This window comes from Bubalus kerabau, chromosome 5 (assembly GCF_029407905.1).
Source record: "Bubalus kerabau isolate K-KA32 ecotype Philippines breed swamp buffalo chromosome 5, PCC_UOA_SB_1v2, whole genome shotgun sequence".
NCBI lineage: Eukaryota > Metazoa > Chordata > Mammalia > Artiodactyla > Bovidae > Bubalus > Bubalus kerabau.
The window spans coordinates 114121388-114137504 of record NC_073628.1 but is presented as its reverse complement, the minus strand read 5'-3'; the positions used below and the strand labels follow the sequence as shown (position 1 = coordinate 114137504).

Genomic DNA, 16117 nt, shown 5'->3' with positions numbered 1-16117 from the left:
AATTCAAATTATATATATATTTATATTTATATAAAAGGACCAATAGCAGTGTGTTATGCATCAATAGCAGCGATAGCTTTTCCAGGTTCAACAGTCATCTGAGCAGACTTATAGAGACACCCAGCACATGCCATTTACGAAAGAAAAGTAAAAAGGAGAACATCAGAATATAGCAAAGTTCCATTCCTGTTGTGCTACCTGGCACCATTTTTTTAAAATTGGCTTCTCAATCGTCATCTAGAAAGAAAACATTCTAGAATTACGTCATTAAAAACAGACCTCATAAAGCACGGTCACTACTATGTATCATGAAACAGGTACGAGGCATTTTGAGTTCACAGAGGTATGATACAATTTTGTTAAGAGTCCTTAGGCTTCCTGATGCATTAGCAGAGATGCCTGCCTCACCCCATGGAGGGAGTGGAAACAGACAGCACCCCGAGACCCCTGCCTCCGATGTCCTGCGGAGGTGGGTGTCCAGGCCCCAGCTTTGGTGCCGACCTCTCAGGCTGACCCACTCCAACCACAGCTCCAGGAAGGGGAAGGGAAGGAAATGAGTTAAGTCTGTCTTCAGACGCGTTGGTATTGATTCTGTCAGTTTCTTGCTGCTTGCTGACAGGAGATAGATGGCTCATAACACAGCTGGGCACAGCACATTAGATCTCCGTCTCGGGGCTCCTAAATCATTTCGAAATTTTAAATTCTCTAATCAATATTTTATGGCAAGCACGAGACAGGGATTGGGCCCACTTCTCTCCAGGGTGTGTGCTCGCACACGGGGTCCTGGTGGAAGTGAGTGGGCTAGAGGGGTCCTCCCTGCCTGGGGAGAACTTCTGGCTGGATTCTCCTGAGGGCAGTCATTTCCTACCGGCCAGGACCAAGGGGCCATCACAAGTTACATGATCCCAGTGACCACCTTTAAAGGGGAAGAAGTCTGAGGACAAGAGATGATGAGGTTGGTCCTTAGTCGCCTGACTTGTAACAAAACTGAGACTAGAAGTCAGGTCTTCTGACTTCCAGCCCAAAGCTCTTTCTGTGAAAGCATGCCTAGCAGAGTGTGTGGTACATAGTAGATACTCAACAAGTGTTTGTTCAGCATTAAGCAAATGTTAAAACTCATAAACAGCCAAAGTTTGAGCCAAATGAGTTTTTGTGCTTATTAAGCACTAAGTGTCAGCCTCTGTTCTCAGTTCTACACCTGTAAAATACCAGTCTGTACTCACTATCCCATGAAGCAGGGACTATCATTTTCCCCATTTCATATACAGCAGAACTGAGGCTCTGAGAGGTGAGTGGCTTGGCCAAGGCCATACAACTGGTGAGCAAGGAACCTGCATTGAAAGCCAGGCATTCAGGCTTGAGACCTTGTGTCTTAGCCTCTGTGCTGTGTTGGTGCCCCATATAGACTGGGTTTGCTTTCATCAGTTGTGTTTAGACCCTTATGCAATGTTCATCTGTGTTTCATCCCTTGAGAGAGACAGAAAAAAAGAAAGAAAAGGACTTTGGTTTTGTAACCAGACTATAGCTTCATCTGCTAAAGAATCCACCTGCAATGCCAGAGACCCCAGTTTGATTCCTGAGTTGGGAAGATCCCATGCAGACGGGATAGGCTACCCACTCTAATATTCTTGGGCTTCCCTCGTGGCTCAGGCAGTAAAGAATCTGCCTGCAATGTGGGAGACCTGGGTTCAATCCCTGGGCTGGAAAGATCCCCTGGAGGAGGGCATGGCAACACTTTCCAGTATTCTGACCTGGAGAGTCCCTGTGGGCAGAGACACCTGGGGGGCTACAGTTCATGGGGTCCTAAAGAGTTGGGCACCACTGAGTGACTCAGCACATCAAAATGGCACAAGAAGTAAGCAATCAGCTGTCTAATCCTAGACTTTCAGAGCTGATGAAAGTGAGGGCCGACTTGACAGTGTTTAGCAGCTTGATGCGAGGACAGGGCCCTGGTTTCCTGAGACTTGTAACAGAAAGCAGGCATTTGATGAAGAAATTTTGGTGATTCTGGCAATCAGCAGGCCTGTTAAGTGCTGCAATAGAGACGGGGGAAAAAATACCTCACCAGTTCCACTGGCTCACAAAGCCTTTCCCCCTGGATCTGGTCCCTCCCTGACTTTTTCGCCATCTCTTCCCCTTGCTGCTCACCCAAACTCACAGTGCTACAGGTTCCTGCTTAGGCCCTGCCTTGCTACCAGATGTTCCCTTGGCCTGAAGGCTTGTCCACATAGTTGCCCCATGGCTGGCTCCTTCCTGAATGGAAAACACCAGCTGTTCAGAGAAGCCTTCCCTGCTCCCCCAATCAAAACTGCCTATTAGACCAGAAGCTCATTGAGAGCAGGAACCTTCCTGCTGATGTCTAGGACAGCACCTGGTGCATGATAGGTGAGGAATAAATATCAGCACAGTGCAAGAAGGGTAAGTTCTTTGAAGAGGGCCCCTCAGATGGTCAGACAGAGCACACAGAAACTAGGAGAGTAGGGTAGGAAGGGAAGGGAAATTATAAAAAATTTCATGCCTGTGAGTGACCAGCCCCTGGGTCAAGGATCTCACACCCCCCTTCCCTGGGAAGCTCATGCTAGTTTCGTATTCTTTAAAAAAAATTTTTTTATTTGTTTATTTATGGCTGTGCTGGATCTTTGTTGCTGCTAGTGAGCTTTCTCTAGCTGTGAATGAGCAGAGTTTACTCTCTAGCTGTGATGCATGGGCCTCTCATTCCGATGGCTTCTCTTGTTGTGGAGCACGGGCTCTTGGGCACACGGGCTTCTCATTTCGGTGGCTTCTCTCGTTGTGGAGCATGGGCTCTTGGGCACATGGGCTTCTCATTCCGGTGGCTTCTCTCGTTGTGGAGCACGGGCTCTAGGGCACGCGGGCTTCAGTAGTTGTGGTACACAGGCTTAGCTGTCTCACAGCAGGTGGAATCTTCCCGGACCAGGAATGGAAACCATGCCCCCTGTGTTGGCGGGCGGATTCTTAACCACTGGACCATCAGGGAAGTGCCCATGCTGCTTTCTGATGGCTGCAGAGTTCTTCCTTATTTGGGTGTGAAACCTGACTCCACTGCTTCTACCCATTCACTGGTTTTTGTTATTTTATTTTTAATTGGAGGATACTTACCCTACAATATTGTGACTATTTCTGCCATATGTCAACATGAATTGGTCATAGGTATAAATACGTCCTTTCCATTAAACCACTCTCCCACCTCACTCCCCATCCCACTCCTCTAGGTCATCATAGAGCACCAGGTTTGGGAGGAGGTGTGGAGAAAAGGGAAACCTTTTGAACTGTTGGTAGGAATGAAAACTGATGCAGTCATTATGGAGAGTCTTTAAAAAACTAAGAATAAAACGAACCTATGATCCAGCAATCCTACTACTGGGCATATACCCTCAGGAAACCATAATTGAAAAAGCCATTGCTCCCAATGATCATTGCATTCACTGGTTTTGATCCAAATCCTGGGGCTGCCTGAAAGCCAGGCTCCATCTGCAAAAAGCTCCTGAGACCCCAAGAACCCCACCGCACTGGGAATACTGTACCAGCCAGGAACCAGAAGGAATCGTGTCAGGTCTGAGCTGCAGGGATTTGATGATACACCACGTACAGTTGAGCTGTCAGAGTCAGCTTGCTCTTCCAAGGGAACAAGCAGGGAATTCTGGGTCAATATCCTCTGAGAGCCATAGGAGGTTCTGCCGAGAGCCAGGAGGGAAAGCCAAGGACTTGGCTGTGTTTCTTTTAAAGAGTCCTGTTGCAAATGCTGGGGAATCATCATGCTCTCATCCATTTCCACATTGTCTGATGCATTGCAGAGCCCTTTCAGGCGTATTCTTGAATGTTCTCATCAATCTTAAACAAGATATCTGAGACAGGGATCACTACCTCTGGAGAAGGCAGGACTCGCTGAAGATACTCTGCCTGTGACTTCAGGACTATCTGTGATTACACACAGAGTTGTGCTTTTCAAAACCAAGCATGTGTAAAAGTCACTTGGAAAGTTTGCTAAAACACAGATCCCATGGGCCTGAGGTGGGTCTAACAAGCACTCAGATGATGCTGATGCTGGCGGCATTGGTCCAGATGGTCCCACCCTGACCGGGTGGCTGCATGTGACTGTCACATCACTGCCTCTCTCTGAACTCTGGTAAATAGCAGATAACTGCAGAAAGCACGCCACATATGGTATCTCATCTGATCTCAGAGTGACCCATGAGATAACTATGGTTATCATTCACATTCTGCAGATGAGACTGAAGGTTCAAAGAGGTCAAGTAACTTGTCCGAAGTCCCTCATTCTGTAAGTGGCTGAGTCTGAGTTTTGCTGGACTTTAGAGCAATGGATTTAACCACAAATGGCATTGTTTGTCATGATTAGGGAGCATGGAGACTGCTTCCTGGAAGTCAGAGGGATTTGGGGTTAACTAGGTCTCCTGTCCTCACTGGAAGAAGGGCCTTGCTTCCCACTGAGCACTGAGATGAAAGCTGAGATTTTTTGACTTGAGGGAAGAGCCTGACTTCCTTCCAGGAGTCAAAACTATCCCAAGAGCTAGGTGCTCTCTACGCCACTGTAGTTCCTAAGGCATCAAATCCAACCCAGAGGATTACTTTATTTTTTATTTTTATTTTTCAATTTTATTTTTAAACCTGAAACACTGTATTAGTTTTGCCAAACATCAAAACGAATCTACCACTTTAAACTTCTGTTAAGATCCAAGTGCCATTGTCTAGGGTGGAGCCACCCTGGGCAAGAGAGCCAAACAGATGTGTTGTGGGAATCTCCAAACCTGTGTGTTCCTCCTTTCATGCTGCTCCCTGCTCTCCCCAGTAGCATTTGGGAACTTTCCTGCAGTTTGGTCTTTTAAACTCAACAAGAGTTGTCAAACTCTCAAAATGGAAAGGTTAGCAAATTTACAAATAACTCCTCCCATAGGTCTTTGCATTTTAAAGAGTCTTGAGAGAGAAAAGCAATGATTTACCAGCTGAATTCATTTCTACATGTTTCACTTCTGACATCACAAGGGGTAGGTAGGACAGATGATTTGGGACCTGGGTCTTCCTCTCTTTCCTCCCTGTACTTCATGGCACCAAGCACATCTGCTGTGCTGTAATTATTGTGAGGCTGCCTGTTTCATGATTGCCATCTCACTGGATGATAAACTTCACAAGGAAGAGAGACTTCTCCTGCTCTGCTCTCACTATTGCTCAAAACCAAGACCTGTGGTGGGTTTGAAGCTTAGTCACAGCTCAGATGTGCTCAATGTCATGCTGTTTTTCTATAACTGTCATTAGCCATCATTTTTTGCTGTTGTGGAAAGGCATATTCTTGAGAATTAAAGGTAAGCTTAGTCAAAAACTCAGGTATTTTAGAATTCAAGAAGTTGTCTTTTATCAAGTGTTCTTCTCTCGTCTTCTGCCTGGAATGGTGCTTAATGCAGGAACCATGGAATCATGGAAGCAAGAAGTGGGAAGATTCCTGTCTGGCTTGTTTTCTGGCTTCTGGTCCTGGCTGGCCTCTGAGCTGGAGTAGTTGGTATGTTTGGTTTGGGGGTGTTATTCTCACTGCATTGGTTGTCTCAGCATCTGTGGCTGATGTAATGTGTGGTTTGTCTGCCTGGTTCAGTCCGAGTGACTACCCACCCAATTTGTGTCTTGACTCAGTTCTTGCTAGCCACAGTGATCTTATGAAATTGCCAGGGTTAAAATTTGTGTGCATGTGTGTGTTTGTGTGTGCATACACCTGCCTGAGTGTGTGCTGCAGGATGATACATCTCCTCTGATGGGGGCTCCTCGTTCCCACTTGGGGTGATGGAAGCAACAGCCTGGAGGGGTGCCTTGGAAGGGACAGACAGGGTCTGTAAGGCAAGTGTGGCGAAAAAGAGGGAGCTGGGCATTCAGGCAGAGAAAAGATTCATTATAGGAAGCAAGAAAGTGATTGGCTTTAGAGAAAAACCAGAGCTCCCCCTTTACAGCTGACTCTTATTATATCCTATCAATGGGAAATTGTGTCCTGAAGGGAGGGGGCCTTAGTTTATCTTTAGCCTGCAGCTGAGGTCTTGGAGTCACGTGGTCGGAGGGTTCTCATGGTCGGGTGGTCACATAGTCTTGAGAAACTGGCACCAGCAGGGAAGAATAGGATATCACCTTAAGGAAAAAACAGGATGCCCACCAGGGCAATGTGGCCACTGTGACTTCATCCCTTGTTTGGCAGGTCACCACAATGAGCCATTTTTAAACTATATGCTATGAGCCCCTTGTGGACTCTAACGGGTCCTCTCAGGACACTCACTTACATGTAATTTAATTTCCTTGATGTCTTTCTCTGTGATTTTCCTTGAGTTTCTTCTCATCTAGAAGGGGCAAACTGTTCCCACTTCATCTCTCCCATCCTGCCTACTCTATGGAGTCCAGAAAGACTTTTTTCATTTTCTCAAGTGCCTGGTTCTTGCACTGAAAACCCTGGGCTTTCAAGATTGCTGTCTTTTCTGTGAATTAAAAGAAATTAAATTAGGATGTCAAAGCCACCTTCTTCTTGGAAAACTTAATTTCTTGTTTTCTCTTCTACTCTACCCCCAAGCCATGGATAACTCTGACTCTGAGTTTAGAGGGCTGGTGGGCAACACAAGCTACCAAATTACCAGGAATGAAAAATGCATAGAAAAATGCTTCAAAATATTTTTCTGTTTTATGGAAGGCACCAGTGTTTATGGAGTAGACATTTGTAGTGTCGACCCAGAGTAAATTCTGAACTAACATTAAGGCTCATTTTGAGGTCCTTTGAGCCTTGGAATATTGAGTATATGAAGGTTGATTGGAGACTTTAAGATACCACACACTAGGGACAGCCCAGAATAATGTGGTGATGATTATGACAATAACATTTTATTTTACAAGTATTTTCCCTACAGACTATTTTATAATTCATTCTTTATTTTATTAAGCAATATATTGTGTGAGGCATAGTGCTAGGACATGTTCCTATGTGAGGAGACAAAATTTATTAAATCGGCAGTGTTTATGAATTTCCCTCTTTCTCCAGCCCATCAAAAATAATCTTGTTATTTAGTCCAATTTTCTCCTGCCACCTTTTTTTTCCCCCAAAAGAGAAAGGATTCTTATTTGTCGAGAAAGAGCTTAAGTTAATGTAGATCACAAAGTGCTGAGAGGGAGGGCAAGAAGATGTGGAGGAACGTCTTTCTCTCCCTTCCCCCGCCTCCTCCTCCCTCCCTTCCTCCTCCCTTCTTTCTTTTCCCTTTTCCTTCCATTCCTGGTCCCTTCACTCTCCTCCCCTTCCTCTGTTCCACTTCCCTTCCTCTTCCGTACATCCTCTCCCCTCCTGGGCATTCTCATTGAGGTTCTGGGTTTCTTTCCTATGGGACTAGCCAGAGGTGATGACTCCCAAAGTCTGGATTCAGGCTAGGGAGAGCCAAGAGCCTACACTTGGATTCCCAGCCTGAACCTGATGCTCAGTTAGCTCCATCTGAATTCTGAGACAGGCTGGAACCTGGGACCTGGGACACTTTGCTGCAGTGCTTGCACCTGGACAAACATCTCCTTGAGCAACAAAATACAAAGAAATTATAGGGGACTAAAAATAACCGAAAGATGATGCTGTGAAAGTGCTGCACTCAATATGCCAGCAAATTTGGAAAACTCAGCAGTGGCCACAGGACTGGAAAAGGTCAGTTTTCATTCCAATCCCAAAGAAAGGCAATGCCAAAGAATGCTCAAACTACTGCACAATTGCACTCATCTCACATGCTAGTAAAGTAATGCTCAAAATTCTCCAAGCCAGGCTTCAGCAATACGTGAACCGTGAACTTCCTGATGTTCAAGCTGGTTTTAGAAAAGGCAGAGGAACCAGAGATCAAATTGCCAACCTCTGCTGGATCATGGAAAAAGCAAGAGAGTTCCAGAAAAACATCTATTTCTGTTTTATTGACTATGCCAAAGCCTTTGACTGTGTGGATCACAATAAACTGTGGAAAATTCTGAAAGAGATAGGAATACCAGACCACCTGATTTGCCTCTTGAGAAATCTGTATGCAGGTCAGGAAGCAACAGTTAGAACTGGACATGGAACAACAGACTGGTTCCAAATAGGAAAGGAGTACGTCAAGGCTGTATATTGTCACCCTGCTTATTTAACTTCTATGCAGAGTACATCATGAGAAACGCTGGGCTGGAAGAAGCACAAGCTGGAATCAAGATTGCCAGGAGAAATATCAATAACCTCAGATATGCAGATGACATGACCCTTATGGCAGCAAGTGAAGAGGAACTAAAAAGCCTCTTGATGAAAGTGAAAGTGGAGAGTGAAAAAGTTGGCTTAAAGCTCAATATTCAGAAAATGAAGATCATGGCATCTGGTCTCATCACTTCATGGGAAATAGATGGGGAAACAGTGTCAGACTTTATTTTTCAGGGCTTCAAAATCACTGCAGATGGTGACTGCAGCCATGAAATGAAAAGACGCTTACTCCTTGGAAGGAAAGTTATGACCAACCTAGATAGCATATTCAAAAGCAGAGAGATTACTTTGCCAACAAAGGTCCGTCTAGTCAAGGCTATGGTTTTTCCTGTGGTCATGTATGGATGTGAGAGTTGGACTGTGAAGAAGGCTGAATGCCGAAGAATTGATGCTTTTGAACTGTGGTGTTGGAGAAGACTCTTGAGAGTCCCTTGGACTGCAAGGAGATCCAACCAGTCCATTGTGAAGGTGATCAGCCCTGGGATTTCTTTGGAAGGCATGATGCTAAAGCTGAAACTCCAGTACTTTGGCCACCTCATGCGAAGAGCTGACTCATTGGAAAAGACTCTGATGCTGGGAGGGATTGGGGGCAGGAGGAGAAGGGGATGACAGAGGATGAGATGGCTGGATGGCATCACTGACTCGATGGACGTGAGTCTGAGTGAACTCTGGGAGTTGGTGATCAACAGTGAGGCCTGGAGTGCTGTGATTCATGGGGTTAACAAAGAGTCGGACATGACTGAGCGACTGAACTGAACTGAACTGAAAAATAACTGTGAGCACATGTAGCCAGGACAAATTTGGGACAATAAGATACAAAAGGTCCAAAAAACCCCAATCGCCATTTCTGAAGAGCCAAGAGCAAAATCAGGGTACTGTGCATGTCTCCTTGTACTCAAACCCGCTAAGCCAGCCCTTGGCCCAACCCCTGGACCCACCCCCTGTGCTCACCCCACATAGGGAACCAGCTCACCCCTCACCACCCCTGGGGAGTGAGCCAGGGAACCTGTTACTTGTTCTTCTGCCTCCTGCAGCTGCAGGAGCCTCCATAAAGCCTTGCCTGAATTTCTTGTCTGGCCTCTTATCAATTTCTATTGATTGGGGAAAACCAAGAACCCCAGTGGGTATCAGTTCTACTGTGGTGGGACTGAACAGTGGCCCAGTAATAGTGGTTCCTCCCATCCTAGTGTGCCATTATTTCTCGCATGCCCAGCTTCCTCGGGAATTTCCTGGGTAAAGAGGGATTGTCAGGTTGGAATTTAGGGAATTGTGTGTCACGCCCTGGGGATCACAGGTGGTGAAGACAAGGGATCCAACCCTCCAGGAGGTCCCCGTGCAGCGGTGGAGAGGGCCAAATGCACGGGAAAGGACAGCATGGTAGGGTCACTGGTATTCTAGGCGTGTGTGCTGGGTACCGCTGGAGCACATGGAGGTCATCTCATCCCGCCTGACCGGGGGAGGCTGCCTGGACAAGGGATGTCTAAGCTAAGAAGCTGAGAGCTCTGACAGAGGCAGGGGAGCAAGCAGCTGTGCTGATTTGTGGAGTAATCAGATGAGGACGCTGAATCTAGGCAAGCTGAATAGAATAGACAATGGGATTCCAAGCAGAGACGGAGGAAAAGTAGGACTGAGGATCAGGAAGGGAAATCAAGAATACAAAGCACCTGATGAGAAGAGCCGACTCATTGGAACAGGCCCTGATGCTGGGAAAGACTGAAGGCAAAAAGAGAAGGGGCAGCAGAGAATGAGATGGTTAGATAGTGTCACCAACTCAACAGACATGAACTTGAGCAAATGTTGGGAGATAGCGGAAGACAGACGAGCCTGGCATGCTGCAGACCATGGGGTTGCAAACAGTCAGACATGACTTAGTGACTGAGCAACAACCTCTCCTCGAGGGTGAGAACTGGAGCTGGAATGGGGGTGAGGCCAGGGTTGGGGAGGAGAGAGAAGCACGGAGAATCAAAGGCTAAGCCTGGGAATGCCCAGGTTTCAGGGCTGAAAAGGCAGAGGGGCTAGAGAATTATTTAGAGAGCCAGCTGGGAAATCCTAGCAACCTGATCAAAGCACCACCAAACCCTGGGTCCTCTCACAGTCCAGCTTAAGAGTGTGCAGCCCTCACCCCTTTGTGTTGCTGGCCTTACAGGTGATGTTCACCACAGCTACCATCTCTCAAGGGAGTACCAAAGAAGCAGGCACTATGCTAGACTAATATATATATTATCATCCGAAGTTCTTAGAATTCAGTGCAGTAAACATCAATTTTCCCATTTTACAGACGAGGAAAGAGGTTCAGAGAGGTTAAGTGACTTTCTCAGGGCCCCTGTGCCACACAAGCTGGATCAGAACTGGGATCCAAACTTCTAAACTCCATGGTAAACACTGTTGTTGTTCAGTTGCTAATTTGACTGCATGGACTGCAGCCCGCCAGGCTCCTCTGTGCTCTACTACCCCCTGGAGTTTGCTCAAATTCATGTCTGTAGCATTGGTGATACTATCTAACCATCTCATTCTCTGTCGCCCCCTTTTCCTTTTGCCTTCAATCTCTCCCAGCACCAGCGTCTATACCAATGAGTCGGCTCCTCACTGTTTTTATCGTTCAAAAGGGCTATTGGAAGTGGAGCCTTTCCTGGGACCTGGCAGCAATGCCAGAGTCTCAGGCACCATCCCAGAATTGCTGATTCAGAATCTGCATTTTAATGAGTGAATTAGCCACACATTAAGTTGGTAAGCTCTGCTACAAGCTACCTCCACACATCTCCTACCTTCTGACCTTGTGTCAGGGGTCCACGCTGCCCCTGATTCTTTGCTTCCTGTCCTCTCCTACAGTCCTGTTCTGGGAAGATGTGGGTTGGGTGCTGTTTGCTTGGTGGCCCTGCTCTGCTCGTGCTAATTAGAGTTTGGCGCTGCACTTCGGTTTCTCAAAGGGATGGTTTCTTATGGGAGTGTCGGCATGAAGGAGAGTCAGCTTTTCCATGGTGACGGTCTGTCCCCAGAGATCTGGCACTGGGCCTCGAATGTACTGCTCCCCAACTGTGCTCATCAGATCACTGTGATCCTGTTATTCTCTCTGAGCACACATGGAACCACTGAAGGTTGAAACTCTCCCCACCTGGCTCTCCAGTCTGCCCATCCCTCCCCTTGGGTGGATGTTCCCTATAGTCTACTTACAGGAGAGGAGGAAACTCAGTAGCGTTTGGCTGCTGTGCGCAGTTGCTGATTGACATGAAGTGTTAGTGTTAGTAACTCAGTCGTGTCTGACACTTTGTATCCCCATGGACTGTAGCGCACCAGGCTCCTGTGTCTGTGGGGTTCTCCAGGCAAGAATACTGGAGTGGGTAACCATGCCCTCTTATAGGGGATCTTCCCAACCCAGGAGGGATGGAACCTGGGTCTCCTGCATTGCAGGCAGATTCTTTACCACCTGAGCCACAAAGGAAGCCCTGAAGCATCATGAAAATTATTACTTTCTGTTTAGCACATTCTGTATGCCAGGCATTGCGCTGGGTTTTATGATTTCCATTGTACAGATGATGAAAAGAATTCTTAGAAATGTGAAGTGATGTACTGAAAGTCACATGGCTAGTAAGTGGCAGAGATGAGGTACAGTCCCACAATTACTTGATTTTGAAGTTCATGCTTGTTCCACATTACCTCTAGAAAGGTTTATGGTTCCTAATTTCTATTAATCAGAGTGACAGATTATCGTAACTTTGAATCTTTGCAGACTTCTAGTGCAGTGGCTTTTAAATATTAGTGCACATCAGAATCAGCAGGTGGGCTGGTTAAAACACTGGTTTAGTAGTTACGATGTGAGGCTAGAGCATTTGCACTTCTCACGAGTTTCCAGGTGATGCTGCTGCTGCTGCTCCAGGCCATGCTTTGAGAACAACTGCCCCTCTGGACTCAAAGGGGTAGAGAAGAACAGAAAACAAAGCACTCATTGTTCCCATTCCCTCAGCCTGCTGGGCAGTGCTGCTGAAATGCCTGTGCCTTGCTTTTTGCTTCCTGGACATTATTTCACAGGAGAGCAGAGGTCTGGCTACTTGCATCTGTTTCAGTTCAGTATCTCCTCTTGTCTGGGTAGTATGTAGGCTGGTCCACTGCCCTAAACTCAGGAGGGTCACTTTCTAACAAGCTGAGGATTTAAAAAGCATACAGTAACACAAACAAAGGCCTAGAAACTGAAAGCATGTTGATTTATGAGCACTGCTCAGGAACTAATAATCCAGTTCAGAGAATGAAAAAACCTTGGCTCATCCACCCAACTAGAGGGCTTCTCTGAAATTCATGAGATTTGTAAAAAATGGGATTCATCATTTGCCTTTCCCTAGAGTTCTTGCCTTATTGTGTATAGCCAAGCTTCCAAACAGAGTTGACTTTGAATTTCCATCATGGACTATCAAGCATGTTTGGGAGAACACTGGGGATCTATCTACATGCTAACCCTATAGGCACTCTGGCAGTGAGAGGCATGGTGTACAGAGCATTGGGGCTGAGAGCAAGAGGCCGTGGAGTGAGATAGAGCTGGTTGAGAATGCTGGCTCTGCTATTTAACAGCTGAGTGTCCATGAGAATATTACTTAACCTGTCTGGATCTCATTGTCTCCAGAATCAAGGCTGATATAAAAAATATTTAGCCAACAGATATGGCATGAGCATCAGCCAGTCAGAATGGATGGAGGCCAAATCTGAAGCAACGCCAACTGTAAACAAGCCAGAACCAGGGTGGACGACTGGCTTGCATTTTCAAATATGATGTGGGTTCCATCTGTGGTTTATCTCTGGGCAGGAAGGAGGGTGTGTGTATGTGTGTGCGTGCATGCGGGTGTGTCCCGCACACTCAGAGAACAACAGGAAGCCTTCCTGGGAGTGAGACCACCTGGTTGCTTCAGGGTCATGAGATATCTCTTTTGGAGGCCTTGGACCATAGTCAATTTGGCCTGTCCCTTTTCCACAATCTGGCTGGTAGCCAGTGGGTGGGAAGCCAAGAATGAGAAAAGGTTCTGTGGGTTGACTCTTATTCTGCTATCTTTGGAAAGAGGCAAGGCCAGATTCCTATTATTGCTCAAGATATGGAAAAGTACAAAAGACTGCATAAAGGCCTCTCCCTCCAGACATGGTCGGGGGGACCTGAATAGTCCTTGCCCTGGTATACAACCACTGGTTGACCTGGTTTACCTGGGGAACAGGACAATGTACCTCATGGGCTTGAATTGAGAAGCAAACAAGACAATAGGTGTGAAACACCAGGCACCCAGCAGGAGCTCAGCTAACAGAAGCTCTGTGTTGATCTTCTAGGCTGTGTGCCTCGTGCGGGAGCTCTGAGGCCCAGGGGAGCTCTGTCCACTGCCTGAGAGCCAGGGAGCCAGGTAAATTTCCTGTGATGTTGTATGACCTTGCTTACTGATACCTGAGTGGGTCTTTATAGGAAACTTGTACTGAGTACTAAGACAGATGAGCTATTTGTTATGCAGGGAAAGTAAGTAAAAGAAAAGTACTGCTGAGTTCTAACAAGCAGCGGGGAGAAGGCCTTCCTATCTGGGGCCTCGTGAAAGTTTCAAGGTTGATAGCAGTAGTGAAACCCCAGTGTGAATAGCTTGGCAGCTGCAGAGGTGACGGTATGGCTAGCAATGAGGTGGATGACTGGGTCAATGTCTGTGAGGACGAGGGAAGGTGGCCACGGGGCAGATGCACACCCCCATGTCATCCTCAAGGTCAGCTGTGGCCCCTGGCGCCTCTTGCAGGGGCATATGGTAGCCGTGAGTGAGTGAGTGGGGGGAGGAGCGTCTCTGCTCCAGTTCTAGTGGAAACCAGGCTGCTGCAGCCCCCGGAAGACCTGGGATGAGGCAGTGGACCTGCCGCAGGGCAGCTGGCCATGCAGACTCAGAGCCTTCCCTTGTCCATGAGCTCTTCTAGACTGCTGTTGTCCAGGAAACAACGACCGACTATGTCTACATCTTTGGATGTTACACCTTGTGTCTCTTTCCTCTGTTCTCTCAGCCACTATAGTCCTCATCTTACTCTTGTTAGTTTTAAAGTGGGCCACCCCCTCCTCCCTGAAACTCTTTTGTCTTATCTATTTATTTATGGCTGTGTTGGGTCTTGCAGTGGGCAAGCTCTTCATTCAGGCGTGCAGGCTCTCATTGTGGCACGCGGGCTCCAGACCCCCTGGATTCAGTAGTTATGGTGCACCAGCTTATTTGCCCTGCAGCCTGTGGGATCTTTCCAGACCAGGGATTGAAATTGCATCCCCTGCATTGGAAGGCAGATTCTTAACCCCGTACCACCAGGGAAACCCCCCTCTTTTGTCTCTTGAGTAATGTGATTTCCTCTCTCAGTCGACCTCGTACTTCTAATACCCCTCCTTGGAAGACTCTTTCCTCCTCGTGCATCTTTGTTTCAGGGCTTTCTCTCTCTCTCTCCAGGTAGCTGCATCTGCATTCAAGAACTCAGTGGTCCCTATGCATGAGCCTGAAATCTCCCTCTCCAGTCAGGAGCTTGTTCTTTAGTATTTGGATATATTTAGTATTTGGACGCCCTCTGGGTGTTTCCTCTTTGGTTGCTGTCTGGATTATTGCACTGACTTCCCAATTTAGGAGCTGCTTCAGGTTTCCTCTCCTCTAGTCCACACTCTTCCTGCTGCCCAATTTTTTCCCCCTAAATTACCCCCTAGAACTTATCCCTGGGGCAGCTTCAATGATTCACCAATACCCACAAGAAAACTACCCAGTATGAGTGGTGATAGTGGTAAAGAACCCATCTGCCTGTGCAGGAAATGTAAGAGACATAGGTTTGATCCTTGGGTTGGGAAGACCCCCCTGGAGAAGGAAGTGGCAACCCACCCCAGTATTCTTGCCTGGAGAATCTCATGGACTGAGGAGCCTGGCAGGCCAAAGGCCAGAGGGTTGCAAAGAATTGGATATGATTGAGTGACTTAGCACAACTTGAAATAAAGTGTCCCAATCTATGTTGCTCTTAAGTGGTCTAAAAGAACCTTGATGTTTGGGGTCTGCTCCCTTGCCAGCCTCCTTCCTCTTTTCTCTCCCTCCCAGTTTGCAGACGCTGATCTTCTTGACCTTGTGTCAGTTTCTCAAATGCAGTGCGTCTCCTACCCCTCCGTGCCTGTAGACATGCCGCTATCTTTTTCTGAATTGTTCTTCCTGTTCATCTGCTGGTGACATTTGTCTTTTCAGACTTTTCCATGGAGGCATCTCCTCTGTGAAGTGCTTCCTGACACCCGGGCCTGGCTTCCCCTGCACAGTCACGCAGGGCCCCAGGCTCAGAAGGGCCCTGCATTTCACGGAATACTCTGCTGTCACCATCTGAAAGTTGTAAAGAGTTTAAAAATAAAGGACTGTGCATTTTTATTTCACTCTGAGGCCCATAAATTATGGATCTGGTCCTGTTGCCATTCCCACAACAACACCCACATGGCACGGTTGTGACTCTTACTAGGTTGTGTCGCTGAGATCCGCCCGCCTCACCCGCTGGCTGGTGGGGTCCTTGAGACCATGTCCCATTCATCTCTAATCCTTAGCCCCCAGGGCAGACAGTAACACAGAGTAGGGACTCAGTGAATGCTTGCGGATGGAGTTAATTCAGGGCTGTGAGTTTTTTCTCCTTAGTCTGGGAGAATCCCCTTTCCCTTTCCTTCTTTCTTCTTCTTCTTTTTTTTTTTTTTTTAAATTTATTTAATTGGAGGACAATTCCTTTACTGCCTTTCCCTTTTAAAAACATTCCCCATGTGAAAAGCAGTTACCAGAAACAGTGAGCTCCAGTTTTAATTATTATTTTTTTAGCTTGGCTTTATGATCTAGCCTAACTCTATTTACTTCTAGGGGCATCAGTTGACTTATCTGTGAAGTG

General features: G+C 47.0%; 1 long non-coding RNA gene across 1 annotated transcript; it reads left to right on the top strand.

The window, feature by feature from the left end:
• Positions 1–5223: 5223 nt before the first annotated feature.
• Positions 5224–15623, top strand: LOC129653263 (uncharacterized). The gene is made up of 4 exons (XR_008715027.1): positions 5224–5336; positions 5436–5530; positions 13550–13620; positions 15445–15623. It is a non-coding gene; the product is annotated as an uncharacterized LOC129653263 (long non-coding RNA).
• Positions 15624–16117: the final 494 nt, after the last annotated feature.